Source organism: Phyllobates terribilis, unplaced genomic scaffold, assembly GCF_046119375.1.
Source record: "Phyllobates terribilis strain yellow unplaced genomic scaffold, ASM4611937v1 Scaffold_4__5_contigs__length_816908805, whole genome shotgun sequence".
NCBI lineage: Eukaryota > Metazoa > Chordata > Amphibia > Anura > Dendrobatidae > Phyllobates > Phyllobates terribilis.
This window is the reverse complement of record NW_027362764.1, coordinates 676425180-676448439: the sequence shown is the minus strand read 5'-3', so window position 1 is coordinate 676448439 and position 23260 is coordinate 676425180. Positions and strand designations below refer to the sequence as shown.

The window sequence follows — 23260 nt, the reverse complement described above, 5'->3', positions numbered from 1 at the left end:
TTCTGTCTACAAGACCTTTTAAGGAAGCCAGCAAAAAAATTGAAGAGAAGGGAAAGCACAAAAGGACCTGGTCTTGCTGAGCACTGGAAAGGGCAGCCGGCAGCCGGCAGCCAGACTTCAAAGTAGAAAAGCAGCAAGTGAGAGGCCTGTGTTTGCCTACGGCTACACCACCCTTAACACATCTGATCTGGGAAGCTAAGCAGGGTCAGGCCTGGTTAGTACTTGGATGGGAGACCTCCTGGGAACACGAGGTGCTGTAAATAGTGTTGAGCGATACCTTCCGATATCAGGAAATATCGTATCGGATTGAATCGGGCCGATACCCAAAAAGTATCGGATATCGCCGATTCCGATACCGGAAACCAATGCAAGTCAATGGGACACAAATATCGAAATGAAAATAAACCCTTTCTTTCCTTGTAGGTTAATTCTACATGAAGTAAAACAACTAAGAATAATGTAGAATGACATGAAAAGCCGGCAATTCATCAGCGGCATTCACCGGTACCCGACAATTTACAACAGAAAGAATAGAGCTTCACACATAGATTAGATAGATAGAAACATGTCAGCCACATATATAAGAAGTACAGTGACAGTGTTGCTTACTGTACTTGTCATTTAGTGTAAAGGATTTATTTAAAAAAATAATAGTGTTTTCATGCACCGTCTCTTTAAGAAAGCCGGCCGGCAATTCAGCACCTGTACCCGACAATTTAGAATAGAAAGAATAGAGAATCACACATAGATTAGATAGATAGAAACATGTCAGTCACATATATATGAAGTACAGTGACAGTGTTGATTACTGTACTTGTCATTTAGTGTTTAAATAAAGGATTTATTTAAAAAAAAATTGGCGTGGGGTTCCCCTTAATTTTAGGCTCTAGCGGAGGTTAAGCAGACGGCTGGGGCAGATGTTTGAAGCCTGGGAAGGGGGTAATACCCACGGAGCTTCCCAGGCTACTAATATCAGCCCCCAGCTGAATACCTAGACTTTACTAGCTATTAAAATGGGGGAACCCCCCAAAAAAAATAACGAGGGGTCCCCCCTAATTTAATAGCTAGCACAGGCTAGGCAGACAGCTGTGGGCTGATATTAATAGCCCAGGAAGGGTGCCATGAATATTGGCCCCCTCCCAGGCTAGAAACACCAGCCGTCAGCCGCCCCAGAAATGGCGCATCCATAGGATGCGCCAATTCTGGCACTTAGCCTCGCTCTTCCCACTGCCCTGTAGCGGTGGCAGTGGGGTAATAGGGTTGGGGTTGATGTCAGCTTATAATGCCAGCTGACATCAAGCCCAGGTTAGTAATGGAGAGGCGTCTATAAGACACCCCCATTACTAACCCCATAGTCAAAGTTAAAAGAAAACACAAACACCCAGAATAAAGTCCTTTAATTGAAATAAAGACACAATTCTTTATTGTTCTAAATTAAACCATACTTACCATCACGCCCATTCCAGCTGAAGCCAACGATCTCCTGCAATAAAAGTAAAATAATAAAGCAACCTCATCCTTACCTTTCCATGGTTCCCACGACAGCTTCAGCTCTGCTACATCGAGATGACAGGCTGGACCGCAGCAGAACGCTGCCATCCAGCCTGTCATCCCGCAGACACTGAGAAGCGCAGGCATGCTTGCGCTCCTCAGTGTCTCTCTGTGACGTCATCCAGATGAGCCGAGTTCATGTCCAATGAACTCAGCTCACCTCATGCACGTCACTGACAGCGTGGGAAAATTCTCCTGCACTCAGCGCTTCAGCGTGAGAATTCTCCCACGCTGTCAGTGACATACATGAGGTGAGGTCATGTCCAATGAACTCAGCTCACCTCATGCACGTCACTGACAGCGTGGGAAATTTCTCACGCTGAAGTGCTGAGTGCAGGAGAATTTTCCCACGCTGTCAGTGACGTACATGAGGTGAGCTGAGTTCATTGGACATGACCTCGGCTCATCTGGATGCCGTCACAGCCAGACACTGAGGAGTGGAAGTATGCCTGCGCTTCTCAGTGTCTGCGGGATGACAGGATGGATGGCAGCGTTCTGCTGCGGTCCAGCCTGTCATCTCGATGTAGCAGAGCTGAAGCTGTCGTGGGAGCCATGGAAAGGTAAGGATGATGTTGCTTTATTATTTTACTTTTATTGCAGGAGATCGTTGGCTTCAGCTGGAATGGGCATGATGGTAAGTATGGTTTAATTTAGAACAATAAAGAATTGTGTGTTTATTTCAATTAAAGGCCTTTTTCCTGGGTGTTGTGTTTTTTTAAATACTTTACTAGAAATTCATGGTGGTCATGTCTAATATTGGCGTGACCCCATGAATTTCGGGCTTAGGGCCAGCTGATAATGCCAAGCTGGCCTTAACCCCTTTATTACCCAGTGAGCCACCGTACCAGGGCCCTGGATGAGTTGGGTACAGCGCCAGAAGATGGCGCTTCTATGAACGCGCCATTTTCTGGGGCGGCTGCGGACTGCAATTTGCAGCGGGGGTGGCCCAGAAAGCTTGGGTCTCCCTGCGCTGCGGATTCCAGCCCCCAGCTGCCTAGTTGTATCTGGCTGGGCACAAAAATAGGGCGAAGCCCCACGCATTTTTTTTTTTAATTATTTCATGAAATTCATGGAATAATTAAGAAAAAAAGGGCTTCCCTATATTGTTGTGTTCAACCAGGTACAAATAGGCAGCTGGTGGTTGGAGGCAGCCCATTCCTGCCTGCTGTACCTGGCTGGACACAAATATAGTGCGAAGCCCCACGTCAATTTTTTTTTAATTATTTCATGAAATAATTTTTTTAAAAAAGGGCTTCCCTATATTGTTGTGTCCGGCCAGGTACAAATAGGCAGCTGGTGGTTGGGGGCAGCCTGTTCCTGCCTGCTGTACCTGGCTGGACACAAATATAGGGCGAAGCCCCACGTCAATTTTTTTTAAAATAAATCCTTTATTTTAACACTAAATGACATTTGAGGAGTTAATAAAGATGCAGTCCCTAAATTATTATTTATTTTTTAATTAATTTTTCCCAAAACTTTTGACGTGGGCTTCGCCATATTTTTGTATGCCAGCCAGGTACAGCATCCAGCTTCTATGAACGTGCCATTTTCCGGGGCGGCTGCGGACTGCAATTTTCAGCGGGGGGGGGGGGGGGGGCAGAAAGCTTGGGCCTCCCTGTGCTGCAGATTCCATCCCCCAGCTGCCTAGTTGTACCTGGCTGGACACAAAAATAGGGAGAAGCTTCACGTATTTTTTTTTTTTAATTATTTCATGAAATTCATGAAATAATTAAGAAAAAAAGGGCTTCCATATATTGTTGTGTCCAACCAGGTACAAATAGGCAGCTGGTGGTTGGGGGCAGCCCGTTCCTGCCTGCTGTACCTAGCAAAAAAGAAGCAAGACAAAAATATATCTCATACCCTACCATAATTATATATAAATGTAAAGCAAAATTGCATAATAAATATAGGGTACTTAGTGAACTATTTTTGATCAAAAAAAGTATACAAGCCGTCCCACCAGCGGCAAGGTGACCCTAAATTGGTACCTATACTGCCTATATTAAAAACCTTACTGTATATCAAAGTTGAAGTAATGCATATAAAAGGGTAGACAAATAGGACCGGGTCCCAACTCCAGACCACCTAGGCCCGTGGTAAGCTACATATATACCAATCAGCTCAACAAAGGGCATGCCACACCCTTAAATTGCACAGAATGCAAACAAGTCAAAAAACCAGACAATGTGAACTGAGGTCTAAGATGGCAGACATACAAGAAAGCGCAAGAACAATAAAGAATTGTGTCTTTATTTCAATTAAAGGACTTTTTTCTGGATGTTTGTGTTTTTTTTAAATACTTTACTAGAAATTCATGGTGGTCATGTCTAATATTGGCGTGACCCCATGAATTTCGGGCTTAGGGCCAGCTGATAATGCCAAGCTGGCCTTAACCCCTTTATTACCCAGTGAGCCACCGCACCAGGGCCCTGGATGAGTTGGGTACAGCGCCAGAAGATGGCGCTTCTATGAACGCGCCATTTTCCGAGGCGGCTGCGGACTGCAATTTGCAGCGGGTGGGGCCCAGAAAGCTTGGGCCTCCCTGCGCTGCGGATTCCAGCCCCCAGCTGCCTTGTTGTACCTGGCTGGACACAAAAATAGGGCGAAGCCCCACGTATTTTTTTTTTTAATTATTTCATGAAATTCATGGAATAATTAAGAAAAAAAGGGCTTCCCTATATTGTTGTGTCCGGCTAGGTACAAATAGGCAGCTGGTGGTTGGGGGCAGCCCGTTCCTGCCTGCTGTACCTGACTGGACACAAATATAGGGTGAAGCCCCACATAATTTTTTTTTAATTATTTCATGAATTTCCTGAAATAATTAAAAAAAAATTGACGTGGGGCTTTGCACTATATTTGGGTCCAGCCAGGTACAGCAGGCAGGAACGGGCTGCCCCCAACCACCAGCTGCCTATTTGTACCTGGTTGGAAACAACAATATAGGGAAGCCCTTTTTTTCTTAATTATTCCATGAATTTCATGAAATAATTAAAAAAAAAAAAACGTGGAGCTTCTCCCTACTTTTGTGTCCAGCCAGGTACAACTAGGCAGCTGGGGGATGGAATCTGCAGCGCAGGGAGGCCCAAGCTTTCTGCCCCCCACTGAAAATTGCAGTCTGCAGCCGCCCCGGAAAATGGCGCGTTCATAGAAGCTGGATGCTGTACCTGGCTGGCATACAAAAATATGGCGAAGCCCACGTCAAAAGTTTTGGGAAAAATTAATTAAAAAATAAACAATAATTTAGGGACTGCATCTTTATTAACTCCTCAAATGTCATTTAGTGTTAAAATAATGGATTTATTTAAAAAAAAAATGGCGTGGGATCCCCCATAATTTTAGTCTCTAGCGTAGGTTAAGCAGACGGCTGGGGCAGATGTTTGAAGCCTGGGAAGGGGGTAAAACCCACGGAGCTTCCCAGGCTACTAATATCAGCCCCCAGCTGAATACCTAGCCTTTACTAGCTATTAAAATGGGGGACCCCCCCAAAAAAAATGACGTGGGGTCCCCCCTATTTTAATAGCTAGCAAAGGCTAGGCAGACAGCTGGGGGCTGATATTAATAGCCCAGGAAGGGTGCCATGAATATTGGCCCCCTCCCAGGCTAGAAACACCAGTCGTCAGCCGCCCCAGAAATGGCGCATCCAAAGGATGCGCCAACTCTGGCACTTAGCCTCGCTCTTCCATGCTGCCCTGATGCGGTGGCAGGGGGTAATAGTGGTGGGGTTCATGTCAGCGCTAGCTGCCATGAAGCCCAGGTTAGTAATGATGGGCGTCTATAAGACACCCCGATTACTAACCTACAATGTGTTAAAAAGAAAAAACACACTACACCCAGAAAAAAATAATTTATTTTTAATAAAACACACAATTTTATTTAATTCTTAGTTTACTAAAAATAATAGTTACCTGTCCACGTTCCTGCGCTGATCTCCCATGCACAGCTGTCACATCTGGAGATGGTGACAGCTGTGCATGGCTGCTGTAAGCTCACGCTGCCGGGAACACGTCCGCTCCCGGCAGCGGGAGCCACTGACTGAGGTCACCGAAGTGCATTCAGGCAGCGCAGCTCCGGAGACCTCCTTTACGGCACTGCTGTACCGTGGGAATTTCTCACGATACAGCAGGGCCGTAAAGGAGCTAACCGGAGCAGCGCTGCCTGAACTCCGGTGAACCCTTACGGCCCCATTTTTCTAGCAGCGGCAGCGGTTCAGAGCGGTCACATTCTATGTGGCTGCTCTGAACTGGAGATCTTCGTGGGACACTCGTGGACTGCTACGGAGGGGTAAGGATAAGGTTGTGGTTTATTATTTTATATTTTATTACAGGAGATCGATGGCTTCGGGGAATTAGGTGTCTAGGTGGGTATAGTTGTAGTTTTTTATTTTTTACTTTATTTTAGGTGGCGATCGGCGGGGACAGGTAATGTATGAACTAATTTATTGTAGGTAACCACTGGCCACCAATGACATGTATCTAACATTTATTGGGGACACAGTAGGGCAATTTAAATAGCAGGATCAGTCTGATGGGAACTACTGCTCCCATCGAGCTGATCCTGCTGGCAGGAGTAGACGGGGGACAGACATAGGCCGATGGGAGTAGTAGTGTCACATCGGCCTATGTCTGCCTGCACGCACACACCCGCACAGACACCGCACACACCCGCACACATCGCACAGACACCCCGCACACACACTAATCATGACGGGCTGATGGTCTGGGAGGTGAGGCTGACTTGTGCGGCCGTGGGAAAGTTCATGTGAGTTCATGCAGTCAAGCATGAACTCACATGAACCCTCTGAGGGCAACGCGGCGACTTAAAAAAAAACAGCTGATCGGCATCACCTGATACCTCAGCTGTTCATTTGAAATAACCGGCGGGAAAGCGCAGCACAGAACGGGAAAGCCGGCGGTGAAGTGTTTTCACTGCCGGCTTCCCCGCCCGGGTCCTTCACTCCCCGCTCCTTGGAGCTGCGCTCCCCGCCCGGTCCTAACTTACGATCGGGATGGGAGGTGGCGAGGGGAGCGGAGGATCGGGTTGGGAGGCTGCGGGGAGGCAGTATGGGGCTGTGTGATTGTTTAAAAGCCGGCGGCTTTATACCGCCCGCCGGCTTTTAAACAATCAGGAGAATTCTCCCCCGCTTGGATGGCATTCTGATGACAGGCTGGATCGCGCTGCCATCCAACTTGTCATCCTTCACAGACACTGCAGAGCGCAGGCATTATGGGAACTTCCGATTCCGGTATCCGATATTGTAAAAGTATCGGAATTAAGTATCGGAATTCCGATACCGCGAATATCGGCCGATACTAGCTGTAAACCATGTTGATGACATTTTGCCCTACTGCCCAGCTCGGCTAGCATGGAACGGCGCCTTGCCGGACACCGACCTTAAGTAATTTAGATGATGGAAGCCCCAAGGCCTCTGAGTCAGTTGGAAGCTAAGTACGCTACCCCGCCTCCTTCACGCACGCCTGACACTGAGCTCCTTGCCACGGCTAGGAGTGCTTATTGACTCCGCAGCTCGCCGTGTGGAAATGATGGCGTTAAAAGCACCCGGGGCCGTGAAGGGGCCAGGCTTTCAGCAGGTGCCCAGGGAAGGTTTTGGATGCCGGCCCCCTAGCGAGGGCCAGCAGAAGTAACATGTTTCTCTGCAAAGAAGCTGGTGTAAACAAGCCAGACGGCTGACAAAGAGCTAACCTCAGTGCAAGGAAGGCAAGGAAGGTGCGGAAGGAATTGGGGAGGGGGGGGGTGATTCCTGCTAGGGCCCTGAAATCATAAAACAGGCAGGAGAGTCTGACGCATGGTGACGGAGATGTTGTAGGGGCAGATAGGGGGTGTTGTCACGTGCGAGCACGTGTGCCTGCTGGCTTGTGTGTGAGAGTGCGCTTCCTAGGTTTGGCGCGGTGCAGACAGTCAAAGGGATTTTTCCCTTTCATTAAAAGTTAATCCCCGGCTGCAGGCTATAAGAAAGCAACTAACCGCGCTCTGCTCACCCTACTCGGGTCTACCGGTGAGTCTCGCCTCTGCTCCCGGCCTGTGGCATTGGCCGTGAAGCTGACGTTCCGTCGACAGCGCTGCAGCCGATCAGTGAGCTCAGCGGCTCTGAGTGGGGCGTTCTGTCTACAAGACCTTTTAAGGAAGCCAGCAAAAAAATTGAAGAGAAGGGAAAGCACAAAAGGACCTGGTCTTGCTGAACACTGGAATGGGCATCCGGCAGCCAGACTTCAAAGTAGAAAAGCAGCAAGTGAGAGGCTTGCCCCTGCTGAAGGCCACACCACCCTGAACACGCCTAATCTCATCTAATCTCAGAAGCTAAGCAGGGTCAGGCCTGGTTAGTACTTGGATGGAAGACCACCTGGGATTACCAGGTGCTGTAGGCTTTTGCTTTTTCTTTCCTTCCACCAGCAGGGGGCACTCTCTTCTATGCCTTTTTTATATTCCCTTTCACAAGTGCACACATTCATTCTCTTTTCTTTTTTTCATTTGCTTTCTCTCTTGCGCTATTTCATCTCTGCAAAATACCAGCATCCTTCTGATCACCGTGGGCCTCCAGCATTGTTGCTTCTTTACTTTTAATACTAGGACCAGCGTCTCCCGCGTGGCTGTAGGCAACCACCGGTAACCCCAAGCAGAAGACCTTTGCAGGCAACACGACCCTCCCCCCTGAAGAGCAGCTCAAAGTCACTGGCAACCATCTCACCCTCTTCCTTCATTCACCCCTGGACGTCTCGCTCCGCCCCCAAGTTACGGGTCCAGCTTGCTCTTTCTGTCACATTACCGCGATGAAGGGTTTAGCCTGCAGGAGACCCTGCGCCGAGCCATTTTTGAAGACACCTGATGCGTCGGGTGAATCACTGCTAAACAAACCACACCTGTAGGGACGGCACAGCCTTTGCATGGACCCTTCGGAGCCCGCCCCGTCACGGCCAGATTGCTCGCCACTAAGCGATCCTGAGAAAGGCTGGCCAGGCGATGGATCGAGCAGCGTCTACTGGCCATACCACCTTGGATACGCCTGATCTCGTCTGATCTCGGAAGCAAACAGGGCTGGGCTTGGACAGTACTTGGATGGGAGACCTCCTGGGAACACCGGGTGCAATAGACCATTTTGATGATGTTTTGCCCTACTGCCCAGCTCGGCTAGCATGGAACGGCGCCTTGCCGGACACCGACCTTAAGTAACTTAGATGATGGAAGCCCCAAGGTCTCTGAGCCAGTTGGCAGTTAAGTACGCTACCCCGCCGCCCTTCAAGCAGGCTTGACACCCAGCTCCTTGCCACGGCTAGGAGTGCTTATTGACTCCGCAGCTCGCCGTGTAGAAATGATGGCGTTAAAAGCACCCGGGGCCGTGAAGGGGCCAGGCTTTCAGCAGGTGCCCAGGGAAGGTTTTGGATGCTGGCCGCCTAGCGAGGGCCAGCAGAAGTAACATGTTTCTCTGCAAAGAAGCTTGTGTAACCAAGCCAGACGGCTGACAAAGCGCTAACCTCAGTGCAAGGAAGGCAAGGAACGTGCGGAAGGAATTGGGGAAGGGGGGGGTAATTCCTGCTAGGGCCCTAAAATCATAAAACAGGCAGGAGAGTCTGACGCATGGTGACGGAGAGGTTGTAGGGGCAGATAGGGGGTGTTGTCACGTGCGAGCACGTGTGCATGCTGGCTTGTGTGTGAGAGTGCACTTCCTAGGTGTGGCACGCTGCAGACAGTCAAAGGGATTGTTCCCTTTCATTAAAAGTTAATCCCCGGCTGCAGGCTATTAGAAAGCAACTAACCGCGCTCTACTCACCCTACCCGGGTCTACCCGTGAGTCTCGCCTCTGCTCCCGGCTTGTGGCATTGGCCGCGAAGCTGACATTCCGTCGACAGCGCTGCAGCCGATCAGTGAGCTCAGCGGCTCTGAGTGGGGCCTTCTGTCTACAAGACCTTTTAAGGAAGCCAGCAAAAAAATTGAAGAGAAGGGAAAGCACAAAAGGACCTGGTCTTGCTGAGCACTGGAAAGGGCAGCCGGCAGCCAGACGTCAAAGTAGAAAAGCAGCAAGTGAGAGGTTTGTTTCTGCCTACGGCCACACCACCCTGAACACGCCTGATCTCATCTGATCTCGGATGCTAAGCAGGGTCGGGCCTGGTTAGTACTTGGATGGGAGACTGTAAAATAATACTCTACCTGTATTATTTTTATCTACTGAGGACTTCTCAAAGTATCAATATCACGATATTCTTATAAAAAAATGTATCTATTTATTCTTTGATTGTCCATTAAAAAGAATCAGATTGCAGCAGGTACATACAATAACTAGTTAGAAAGTAATTGTCCATTTGTCCATAATTAGCTTAATCTTTCCTTGGATCCTCGCTGGTAAATCATGTCTTTGTCCAGCATGTGTCCAGGCCTACATGTCATCTGCTTCTCAGCATGAAGATTCTGTGTCTTGTGGGGTAGGCAGAGCAAGAGAGCCCCCCCTTTCTGTACCATGGGCTTTTATAGCCAGTCGTATGGACACCTGTTCTACATATGGTAGTGAATCAAAAATACACACACAAATAGCGCCTGTCAACTAGACACGATGGCTGAGGCATAGAACTCAGAAAAATGATTATCGATTAACATTCCAAATGAATTTCCATAATTAACCATTTAACATTTCCCCCATTTTTGAGAATAAAAGGACTTTAACTGAAAAATCTCAAAAGAAGATACATTCATCAATCATTTTTTCTTTCCTTCTTCCTTGGCAATATCATTAAATTTCCATAATAATAATAATAGTAATAATAGTATCAATATCGGATTATTGCTATATAATGATGTGAATTCATGTTATGGTAAGCCGTGACTAATATTCATTTAATATGTATAATTATACTTCCCTATATCTAAATTGAAGCAATCGCGGGTTCAATCGTCATCATCTGATGTCATGGGTTGTCGTCTCGTCTTCTTCTTGGTTCTTTTATAACACAGTCTTTAGATGAAAACTCCTTTGAAATAAATTACAGCATGTAGATATTGTACAGTCCATAATTGTGTTCATTATTGTTCAGTCCATAAACTGTACTCTTTATTAGAAAGATCATGTGTGTCAGTTGATAAGAAAACAAAGTCCATGGATGAAATGTAGCTTTAATATCTGTGCAGTGTCACCTGGACTTACGTTGGATCGTCTTTGGAATCTTCCGTGTGTCCGCACTGGTCTCGTGTCACTTTTGGAACAGATGTGACGTCTTTAGTCAGTAAAGCAAGGGCTAACTTGACACTTTCCTGCTTTATATAGCACCATAACCAGTACTCAGTCCTTTATATACAGGACACATATGCCAGGTATTACCTGTTCACCAGCTTTCATTGAAGCATTGCAGGTGATAAGAAACCACTGGAACGTGATGAAACTTGAACACAACACAGTACATATAGGATCATCGTCCTCTGCCGTCCTGGTGATCAGTGGTGTGAATTGTATTGTATGTAATGGACACAGTCTATTATAACACTCAGCATTCACACCTGTTACCTTCTGAGACATCCGGATATCAGTTGCTTCTTCTTGTAACTTTTGAGAATCTCTTTGATTTATAAAAATTAAAAGTCTTTATTAAGATAGAATTCATAATTGCGATGTCTTGATTGAAGTCTTCATTCCCTAATCTGATACCGAATCTGGCAGTTTTTCCTAACCTATAATATCACAGCGTACCATAGCAATCAGTAATATCCATCTAATTATTATCAAAATATTAAAATAAATTATGTTTGGAATAATAAACAATAATAGACAATAATTCATTATCAATCAAGTTCTCCATATGATAGAACATTTTTATGTCATAGGTGTAATTACCTTTTCCAACCCATAGGTGTCAGTGTATTTTGAAAAAACAAGTTTTTATATCTTTATTAAACCAATAATATCAAAGAATGTAAACTCCTGAACCAAAATGAATAAATATATGAATGTATGAATGAATGAATGAATGAATGAATGAATAAATGAATGAAAGAATTGTTGTGTTTACTCAGAAAATGAAAACATTTTTTTTCCTTAGCAATATATATTTAATGAAGCAATACTCTTGTATTAGACATTACTTTATTAAATATTAATGTGTTTTCTCAATTGAGATATTGAACTCAAATAAAATCAAATGAGAATTAAAAAATGAAAAAATAGAAAAATAAGAAGTATAAAGTAAGAATAAAATTTCAAAAATGAAAAATAAAATTAAGAGTAAAAATAAGAATAAAAATAAAAATAAGGCCTTTAAATTTTAATGACAAATGCAGAGTAATTATATTCTCCATAAAAAATACCCTTATATCTCCATTATCTGGATGATTTCATATTTGTCATAACCTTGTACCACCAAAAAATATTAAATTATGCAACTTTGCATGTAATACCCTTCTTAATTATACCATAGTACCTTATTATTATTTCTTCTTTATTAAAATGTGTGGAAAATAAGTATTGATCAAAAGTGATTATGTAATCAGGATCAAAAACACATTTTCCCCCTTAATACCAAAAATATTATTTTATAAAATTTATGTATATATCAGAACCAAATTAAAAATAATTATTCTTCTAGAAATATTGTGCATAAATTTCATATCGATGACTAGCATAGATTTGACTAAAGAGAGGTGTGTACCTATTTAGGTAACCATTAAAAATAATATTATAGTTATTCAAGAATATTATCATGTGGAAAATTATTCTAAATATAAATTTGCTTTGTAAACCATTTTGATGTGTGGTTGCCCTTATCCACTATTAGTTAAATCAAGAAATAATAATTATTAAAGAAATATAGAAATATATATATGTAGATAATTCCTAATTATGTATTATAATTTCCTCAGAATTAAATATATTTTTGTACCTTCACATAAAGAAACATTTTTATTTTTTCAAACATACAAACATACGAGGCCTCTGTCACATCAATCACACTTAGCAGCTGCTGATTTACTCATCTGTCACCTTCACTCTGACATTCACAGATCTGTTCAACTCAAACATTCCACATATGAAGTTTTAGATATATATATATATATATATATATATATATATATATATATTTAACCCAAAATTGTTGTATCCCAATTTATTAATGCGCATTGCCATTTCAATTGAATATCTTTATATTTCTTTGAATATTCCCCAAGTACATATTATATAATATGAGAGTAAGTCACTGGAATTTCAGACACTTGAAAAAACTCTTGTCTTAGATTCTTTTTTCACTGGCTGTCCGGTCTTAAGTTACATCAGTTGAAAATAGAATGAGTGGGATCCTATACTATTAGCTCAAAGTTCAAAGGCCGCAGCTGTCACACGTCATGCTGTAAAGCTACTTTAATTTGCACGAACACTTCATGCACAGAAAATATTAGCAACACAAAAGAATTAATAAGTATTACATATATATTATAGTTCAACTAGATATATTGTTATTATTTTAAAATGTTATACACATAAAATCATGCAATTTTTTCACTTCCTGTGTGAATAAAGAAATAAATCCATTTTAGAGTTCTTTGATCAAATCCTGCTTTGGAATGAAGACTCTAAGGAAATATAAGAAAATAAAATTAAATATCAAATTCATACAGAAACAGAATTATTAAATATCTTATACATATATTGGTTGGTTCTAATGTAATTCAAAATATTGCTACTTACATTTATATATATGAAGTTCTAATTTATTAATTAATATATATATATATTTTATAAACGTATATATAAATACAATTATACGCAATCTCTACTTAGACAAGTGTATATATATATATATATATATATATATATATATACATATATGAACTATTAGAAACTATGTAACTACAATTTTACTGTATAAGATTATAAATAAATATTGAGACATTGTATTATATTTTGATACAACATTGTAATTACAGTTTTTCCTTAGCCACTCCCTAAACCAAATCTTCTGTCTCTCTCAAATATCTCCAGGAACGCCCTATTTAGGAAAGACATTTTTCTATCCTTCAAAACCTCAGAGAACTGCCTGTTCTTCTGTCCACATTCCATGACGTCACTGTGAGTTGGTCGTCTCACCTGTCTCTGTCCATCAGTTTCAGCCATTTTCCTTTTTAGAGAATCACAGTTCTGACTGAGAATTAACTCATTCTGTGGAGAGATGGATCTTTCCACTGGCTGATATGGCTTATAACATATATGAAATCTTCTGCGTATTTGATAGAGTTCACTATGGGGATGACTCAGTCTAGGAGAGTTTGATATTGGCTTTTGGTAAGATTTTACCTTTCCTGGTTTTATAAATTTAGCTTGATTTATTTTCTTTTCACGATTCTCATGTTTTCTAACAAAATCCAGCATCTGCGCACATTCAAATAATGAATTTTTTTGTGATGCCATAACTTGGGAAACTGAATTTAGGAATTTGAATTTTTGTACAAAAGTTGTTATCATATGTTGTACTTTTCCATTTTTGATGAGAGCTTTGTACAACCGTTCAAATATGGACATGAATGTATATGTACATTCCTTCCTACCAATCCTTAGTTTCTACAGATCTTCTATGTTGGGAAAATCCTTTGTGACACAATAAATCAAATATCTTAATCTGTCCGAATCATTTTCCCATCCATTAGGAGAGTCATTTTCACAGGGCATTAAATGTAAACGTCTGGACAATGTCACAGGAATCCATATTTTAAATAATTGATTCCTCTCCTCATTGGATAAATCAAACTTATCAGAGAAGCTCTCAAATGTCTCTGAATTTCTACAGGCATGGATTTTGACATCATATTTTGGCATGATTTTGTATAATTTCAGCAAATTTTTCCTCATTTTAATTTGGAGTTGAGCCTGGGTAATTCCAGAATTCTCTGATATTTTTAGTGGCTCTTGTACGTCCGTTCCTCCTACGTCAGTCACGTCTCCTCCCACATCACCTAGTATGTCGGTTTCTCGTATGTCAGTCATGTCTCCTCCCATGTCAGGTTTCTGTATGTCCGTCTCTTGGTCAGACCCAAGGTCACCTTCAGTTACAGACACGTGTCTTACTTCTTGTTCATTTTCCACATTACAGTCAGAATCAGTATCACCGTCTGACACTTCTACACTATTTTCCTGCTTAGAAATCTCTAACACAAGACTATGAAAAAAATCTACCAAATGTAGAATATTTCTCAATTTCTGTTTGTCTCTATTTACCAATTTACAAGTTAACTGTAAATTCTGCAATTCACATTCTTTGTATAAACTGAGCCACAAAACTTCTATGTCATCTCCTACATTAACTTTGAAATTAATATTACTTTGTTTAGCAAAAGAAGAAATTATATCCATATTTTGCTTACCTTAAGATTCCTTGGCTTCTCTTTATCAGCACGTCCTGTCTTCAGTTCGTCTGATTCTTTTCCTGTGTGATTCTGTTCCTTGTTAGTACCTCTGCTTCCTGTCTTTCCTCAGTCTGCAGGTCCTTTCTGCTTCTCGTGACAAACTAGTGAATTTACTGACATGTGAACAACACGGAAGACATTCACTTAATTAATTTAAAAAACAAAAAAACAGGACTGGCTGGCTCACCATTGTAAAATAATACTCTTCCTGTATTATTTTTTTCTACTGAGGACTTCTCAAAGTATCAATATCACGATATTCTTATAAAAAAATGTATCTATTTACTCTTGGATTGTCCATTAAAAAGAATCAGATTGCAGCAGGTAAATACAATAATTAGTTATAAAGTAATTGTCCATTTGTCCATAATTATCTTAATTGTTGAGATTCACCCATCTTTCCTAGGATCCTGGCTGGTAAATCATGTCTTTGTCCAGCATGTGTCCAGGCCTACATGTCATCTGCTTCTCAGCATGAAGATTCTGTGTCTTGTGGGGTGGGCATAGAGAGAGAGCTCCCCCTTTCTGTACCATGGGCTTTTATAGCCAGTCGTATGGACACTTGTTCTACATATGGTAGTGAACCAAAAATACACACACAAATAGCGCATGTCAACTAGACACGATGGTTGAGGCATAAAACTCAGAAAAATGATTATCGATTAACATTCCAAATGAATTTCCATAATTAACCATTTAACAGAGACCGCCTGGGAATGCCAGGTGCTGTAGGCTTTTGCTTTTTCCTTCCTTCCACCAGCAGGGGGCACTCTCTTCTATGCCTTTTTTCCATTCCCTTTCACAAGTGCACACATTCATTCTCTTTTCTTTTTTTCATTTGCTTTCTCTCTTGCGCTATTTCATCTCTGCAAAATACCAGCATCCTTCTGATCACCGTGGGCCTCCAGCATTGTTGCTTCTTTACTTTTAATACCAGGACCAACGTCTCCCGCGTGGCTGGAGGCAACCACCGGTAACCCCAAGCAGAAGACCTTTGCAGGCAACACGACCCTCCCCCCTGAAGAGCAGCTCAAAGTCACTGGCAACCATCTCACCCTCTTCCTTCATTCACCCCTGGACGTCTCGCTCCGCCCCCAAGTTACGGGTCCAGCTTGCTCTTTCTGTCACATTACCGCGATGAAGGGTTTAGCCTGCAGGAGACCCTGCGCCGAGACATTTTTGAAGACACCTGATGCGGCGGGTGAATCACTGCTAAACAAACCACACCTGTAGGGACGGCACAGCCTTTGCATGGACCCTTCGGAGCCCGCCCCGTCACGGCCAGATTGCTCGCCACCAAGCGATCCTGAGAAAGGCTGGCCGGGCGATGGATCGAGCAGCGTCTACTGGCCATACGACCTTGGATACGCCCGATCTTGTCTGATCTCGGAAGCAAAGCAGGGCTGGGCTCAGACAGTACTTGGATGGGAGATCTCCTGGGAACACCGGGTGCTGTAGACAATTTTGATGACGTTTTGCCCTACTGCCCAGCTCGGCTAGCATGGAACGGCGCCTTGCCGGACACCGACCTTAAGTAACTTAGATGATGGAAGCCCCAAGGCCTCTGAGCCAGTTGGCAGCTAAGTACGCTACCCCGCCGCCTTCACGCAGGCCTGACACCGAGCTCCTTGCCACGGCTAGGAGTGCTTATTGACTCCGAAGCTCGCCGTGTGGAAATGATGGCGTTAAAAGCACCCGGGGCCGTGAAGGGGCCAGGCTTTCAGCAGGTGCCCAGGGAAGGTTTTGGATGCCGGCCGCCTAGCGAGGGCCAGCAGAAGTAACATGTTTCTCTGCAAAGAAGCTTGTGTAACCAAGCCAGATGGCTGACAAAGAGCTAACCTCAGTGCAAGGAAGGCAAGGAAGGTGCGGAAGGAATTGTGGAGGGGGGGGTGATTCCTGCTAGGGCCCTGAAATCATAAAACAGGCAGGAGAGTCTGACGCATGGTGACGTAGAGGTTGTAGGGGCAGATAGGGGGTGTTTTCACGTGCGAGCATGTGTGCATGCTGGCTTGTGTGTGAGAGTGCGCTTCCTAGGTGTGGCACGCTGCAGACAGTCAAAGGGATTGTTCCCTTTCATTAAAAGTTAATCCCCGGCTGCAGGCTATTAGAAAGCAACTAACCGCGCTCTACTCACCCAACCCGGGTCTACCGGTGAGTCTCGCCTCTGCTCCCGGCCTGTGGCATTGGCCGCGAAGCTGACGTTCCGTCAACAGCGCTGCAGCCGATCAGTGAGCTCAGCGGCTCTGAGTGGGGCTTTCTGTCTACAAGACCTTTTAAGGAAGCCAGCAAAAAAATTGAAGAGAAGGGAAAGCACAAAAGGACCTGGTCTTGCTGAGCACTGGAAAGGGCAGCCGGCAGCCAGACGTCAAAGTAGAAAAGCAGCAAGTGAGAGGCTTGCTTCTGCCTACGGCCACACCACCCTGAACACGCCTGATCTTGTCTGATCTTGGAAGCTAAGCATGGTTGGGTCTGGTTAGTACTTGGATGGGAGATAACCTGGGAATACCAGGTGCTGTAGGCTTTTGCTTTTTCTTTCCTTCCACCAGCAGGGGGCACTCTCTTCTATGCCTTTTTTCCATTCCCTTTCACAAGTGCACACATTCATTCTCTTTTCTTTTTTTCATTTGCTTTCTCTCTTGCGCTATTTCATCTCTGCAAAATACCAGCATCCTTCTGATCACCGTGGGCCTCCAGCATTGTTGCTTCTTTACTTTTAATACTAGGCTCCTTTTCACCAGAACAAGCGTCTCCCGCGTGGCTGGAGGCAACCACCGGTAACCCCAAGCAGAAGTCCTTTGCAGGCAACATGACCCTCCCCCCTGAAGAGCAGCTCAAAATCACTGGCAACCATCTCACCCTCTTCCTTCATTCACCCCTGGACGTCTCGCTCCGCCCCCAAGTTACGGGTCCAGCTTGCTCTTTCTGTCACATTACCGTGATGAAGGGTTTAGCCTGCAGGAGACCCTGCGCCGAGACATTTTTGAAGACACCTGATGCGGCGGGTGAATCACTGCTAAACAAACCACACCTGTAGGGACGGCACAGACTTTGCATGGAGCCTTCGGAGCCCGCCCCGTTACGGCCAGATTGCTCGCCACCAAGCGATCCTGAGAAAGGCTGGCCGGGCGATGGATCGAGCAGCGTCTACTGGCCATACCACCTTGGATACGCCCGATCTCGTCTGATCTCGGGAGCAAAGCAGGGCTGGGCTCAGACAGTACTTGGATGGGAGACCTCCTGGGAACACCGGTTGCTGTAGACCATTTTGATGACGTTTTGCCCTACTGCCCAGCTCGGCTAGCATGGAACGGTGCCTTGCCGGACACCGACTTTAAGTAACTTAGATGATGGAAGCCCTAAGGCCTCTGAGCCAGTTGGCAGCTAAGTACGCTACCCCGCCGCCTTCACGCAGGCCTGACACCGAGCTCCTTGTCACGGCTAGGAGTGCTTATTGACTCCGCAGCTCGCCGTGTGGAAATGATGGCGTTAAAAGCACCCGGGGCCGTGAAGAGGCCAGGCTTTCAGCACGTGCCCAGGAAAGGTTTTGGATGCCGGCCGCCTAGCGAGGGCCAGCAGAAATAACATGTATCTCTGCAAAGAAGCTTGTGTAACCAAGCCAGACGGCTGACAAAGAGCTAACCTCAGTGCAAGGAAGGCAAGGAAGGTGCGGAAGGAATTGGGGAGGGGGAGGGGTGATTCCTGATAGGGCCCTGAAATCATAAAACAGGCAGGAGAGTCTGACGCATGTGACTCGCCCCCTGGGCCGTGGGGCACTCGGATCCGGGCAATAGGGAGACGATGGGGGTAGTAGTGGCGACCCGGCTCCGTGGCTCAGGGTGGTCAGGCCAATGGTAGTCTGCTACGTTCTGCTAATAATGTCCGACTACGCCACCCGTGGATTGAGGTTATTAGGAACCGCTGCTGCATGCAGACCGCTGGGGCTTATGAGGTGTGCAGCTAGGGTAGTGTGACTCTCCACGGGAAGAGTGCGGCCCCAGGGCAGTATAATGGATGGTGGGAGTGATGGTAGTGAGAATCCCAGTGCTGATAGTGCGGGAGGAGCAAGGAGCACACAGACAACAAGTTGCAGTCCAGGGTCTTTACTACAACAGGTAAACTGACCCATAAACAGTCCCGGCTAGGAGGGGACCTGGACGTCTGAGACCAACGGGGAAATTGGCCCTGGTCAGGGTGAGGGTGTAGGCCTACCGTGCTTTCTGCGCTCCTTCTGGCTATCTCCTCCTGATAGGGTAACAGCCCACGTTTCCGAGCTTTCCGTGAATTCTCACCTGTATGGCCTGCGACGTGGGTTCCTTTCTGCTCCCAGCCTTGTACGGCTTTACTGGTCCCTTCAGTTGTGGCAGGGCCTCCAGGCTTCTTAGGCCAAGGAATGTACAGTCCCTTGCGGACTGGTTCTCTGCTGGGGGATGTGGAATCCTTCCAGCCTCAGACACCAAAGTCTGGTAAAATTAAGTCTTTTCTCTGCCAAGACAGGCTCTCTTCGCCTTTGTCTCTGTCTTGTGGCTCTTCTCCTGCCACACTTCCTCTTAGGTGCAATCAACTTTCTGTCCCTGCTCCACTCTGGGACACGTCTCAGAGCTGAGACAGGCAATCCAGTTCTCTCTAACCCTGCCCCCAGCACCAGCTTTTATAGGGGCAGCCTGCTCCCCCTACTGGCCTGAGACAGGAGGCATTGCATGCTAATGTTCCCCTGACCAGAGAACCCCCCCTTGCTCTCAGACACAGCTTTAATACATTTTGTGGCATCCAGGCCAGGGTGACACATTCCCCCCTAGTGAAATTTAGTACTCCGGGACTAAACAATAAACAAAGACAATATGCATAACAATAAAACATTAATAGACAGACGACGCACAAATTGAGTTCTTAAGGTCACAGTGTGGCCTGTGACCGGGTGTCCATATCACCAATACAACGGGAGCCTTAACCAGGTGGGGGTCTGTCCTGCCCCAAGTCCTTCACAGTCTTAGTTCATTCCTGGGTTAGGCTCAGAATGCAGTCCATACAAGGTCCCGGTTATAAAAAGTCCATAACCTGTGAGTCCTTACGGTAGCTGCAAGAAACTGAAACACACTATTAATAAACATGCATTTAACTTGGCAAACATTTCAACATTTGGCAACAGGGTTATTTACAATCTTAGTACACTCTATATTCTCCAGCGAGCGGGTATCTGCCCCTTTGTGCTCCTGGTTGACCTCCTTAACCCACTGTCTGGTGGTGGACCAACCTGGCTTTCCCCACTAGCGTTAGGGGTACAGCTACCAGCTGGGTGTACAGGTAGGGCAGGCAGCTGTCTGCGGGTTCTTTGGCTTACCGCAGGCATGGCAGGCTCACTGTCAGCAGAGGGTTGACTCTCCTGGGCTGCTGGTACAGGCTCTTCTGCCTCTGAAACTGCTGGCTCCTCTTCACCTTCCGGCTCTGGTGTTGGTTGTTGCTGGGCCGGTTGCAGGAAATGCAGGACGGGTACCACTATGGCATCATTTATGCGAGTCCAGGACTGAGGGAACTCTCCGAGAATGGTGCTGATCATTTCTTCCTTGTCCTCTGCGGGTTCAAGGTCACTCTGATCCTCTTCTGCACTACGGAGTTGCTCGGGGCACCTTTTGAGGTGGTCTCTGGAGACGACACTAGTGGTTTCTCCTCCATCCTTGGTGATTACGCACACCTTTGGGTTGTCGTGGTCAGACTGCAGTACGGTGTAGGGTTCCCTTTCCCACTGGTCGTCCAACTTATGTAGCCTTCTTTTTCGCTTTAGGACTTGCTCACCAGGTTCTAGGGGACCAGCAGGGGCGTGTTGATTGAAGAGTCTTTCTTGCTTCTCTCTCACCTGGGCCAGGCTCTTCTCCACACTCTCCTGTACCTTCTTGTACTGCAGTTGCCTTTCCGTATCCCAGTCCGCATCCGGGGAGGTGTCCTCAGGTATTAGGACTCCCATCTCCAGGTCTACGGGCAGCTTACCCGGTCTGGCTCGCATCAGGTAAGCCGGGGTGCAGTTGGTAGCATTCACCGGGATATTGTTGTATAGGTCTATCAGGTCCGGCAGTTTTTCTGGCCACAGGCTGCGTTCCTCCAGGGGCAACGTCTTCAGGAGATCAATGACTATATTGTTCATCTTCTCACACATCCCGTTGGTTTGTGGATGGTAAGGCGTTGTCCGAATTTTCTTACAGCCATAGAGGTTGCAGAACTCCTGGAAGATTTCAGCCTCGAACGCTGGACCCTGGTCTGTCAGGACCTGTTCCGGATACCCGTGTGGATGGCAGAAGTATTGCTGGAAGGCTCTGGCCGCTGTTTGGGCTGTCAAGTCCTTTACCGGGACCACCACTAGAAAACGGGAATAGTGGTCCACGATTGTCAGGGCATAGATGTATCCTGACCGTCTGGGAGCCAATTTGACATGGTCCAGAGCTACCAGCTCAAGAGGCTGCGTGGTGACGATGGGCCTCAAGGGTGTCTTCTGGCTGGTGCGGTCCTTCCTCCTCAGGTGACAATGGCCACAGTCTCTGCACCATTTTTCTACAGCTCCTCTCATGCCGACCCAAAAGAACCTTCCTCTTAGTAGGAACTCCAGTTTCTTCCAACCGAAGTGTCCCGCTCTGTCATGGAAAGCCCCCAGGACCATAGCTGCATCTCGCCTTGGGACCACGACTTGCAAGGTCAGCTCGTGCGTCCGGTGGTTGACAATTAGTGTTGAGCCACCCCCGTAGTGTTCGAGTTCAGTTCGGATCGTCGAACACCCGTGTGTTCGCCGAACTGTTCGTCGAACTGTTCATCGAACACCTTCGAACACCGTTAAAACCAATGGCAGGCAAACAAAAACACATAGAAACACATAGAAAACACCTTCAAAGGTGTCCAAAAGCTGACAAACTGCTCAGAAGACATAACTAACACATGGAAAAGTGACAAGTACATATAGTCATGCGAAAATAAAAGAGGTGGAGGAGTAAAAGGAGGGGGAGACACAGATATAGGCATGTCATGCCCTTCTAAAATCCAAAAGTGAGAAGCCGACACGGCCAGTCCGCTCCTGCCCGTGCCACCTCCGTGTCGCCGGGTTTGTGCCAGAGCCGCGGTGAACCCTGACGGCCAGCCCCCCTCTCCCAATACTGGTGCCTGTCCGCTGGTGGGTCGAGCGAGCCCCCCTGTGGTGGAGGCAGCTCTAAGCTTTTTAATTTAAATTGTCTCTCTAATTTGAATGAATACACTTTAAATCCATTTACAAGGATCTATTGGAGGGCAAGTCTCATGCCAGCAGCTGCGGTAATTCCAGCTCCAGTAGCGTCCACTAAAGCTGCTGCAGTTAAAAAGCTTTTATAAGGATCGAGCTCGGCTGTCCACCGCAAGGCATCCTACTGCCAGTCCCAGCCCCTATGCCTTGGGGTGCCTCCTGATGCTCTTCACTAAGTATCCCATGGTCCCGAAGCATTTCCTTTGAAAAAATTAAGTGTCTAAACTACAGGTGGTGTAGCTTGCTTAACAGCCGGGATAATCCGCTGACTAGCAGACACTGCTACTAGGCACAAAGTATTTCCTGGGCTAGATGCAGTTAAAAATTTGTAATTAGATACTCTCGTTGGATGCTGAGAAAGCATTCCATAGAGTCTCCTGGCACGCAATATATGATTCTCTTAAAAAGCTTGGGGTAGGGGTCTAGGGGACCTTTTTATAGCCAAAATCACGGCCCTGTATCGCAATACGTCACCTAGGCTGAAGATAAATGGAACTGTAGCACCCTGAGGGCTCGGTTGCTACAGACGTATTGCAACTCACCCAGAGGTGTGATATCTCACTCTCAGGTAAGGATGGAGTGTGGATCAGGACCCGACATCTGCATGCATTACACCACATTGCGGTGGGGCAGGGCGACCAATATGCCCCTGAGATGGGCACGACAGTCCCTGTCCCTGGCTGGAGTGGGGGGAGGGAACACTGAGGAAGGGGAACCCTGTAGTGCAGGAGCAGGGAGGAAGCAGTTCCTGGGTGCATTGAGAAGGGAGTATAAAAGGTGGGCACCATCTTAGTTTAGTGCAGAGAAGTCTGAGCAGAAGTGGCAGGGAGCAGGGGCTCTGCATGAGCTCTGCTCCGGAGGCGGGCCTAGTAACAGAGGCCCAGGCCTGGAAGAGGGAGAAGGAAGTAAGAGGAGCGGAGAAGGCTCCAGGAACGAGGAATGAAGGGATCCCAGGGGTGCGGACGGGCGAGTCGCCACCGCACGCCCGAATCCACCTGCGTGGAGGGGTCAGGCCAAAGGGGGAGACCGGTCCCCGAACTAGTGGAGGCAGGAAACGACCCTCAG

At 46.1% G+C, this 23260-nt stretch overlaps 5 pseudogenes; all 5 read left to right on the top strand.

The window, feature by feature from the left end:
- The first annotated feature begins 7815 nt into the window (after positions 1-7815).
- On the top strand, positions 7816-7934 carry LOC141269867 (5S ribosomal RNA; annotated as a pseudogene).
- Positions 7935-8540: 606 nt separating this feature from the next.
- LOC141269160 (5S ribosomal RNA) lies at positions 8541-8659 on the top strand (annotated as a pseudogene).
- Positions 8660-16281: 7622 nt separating this feature from the next.
- Positions 16282-16401, top strand: LOC141269605 (5S ribosomal RNA; annotated as a pseudogene).
- A 941-nt stretch (positions 16402-17342) lies between these two features.
- Positions 17343-17461, top strand: LOC141268670 (5S ribosomal RNA; annotated as a pseudogene).
- Positions 17462-18082: 621 nt separating this feature from the next.
- LOC141268421 (5S ribosomal RNA) lies at positions 18083-18202 on the top strand (annotated as a pseudogene).
- The last annotated feature ends 5058 nt before the right edge of the window (positions 18203-23260 follow it).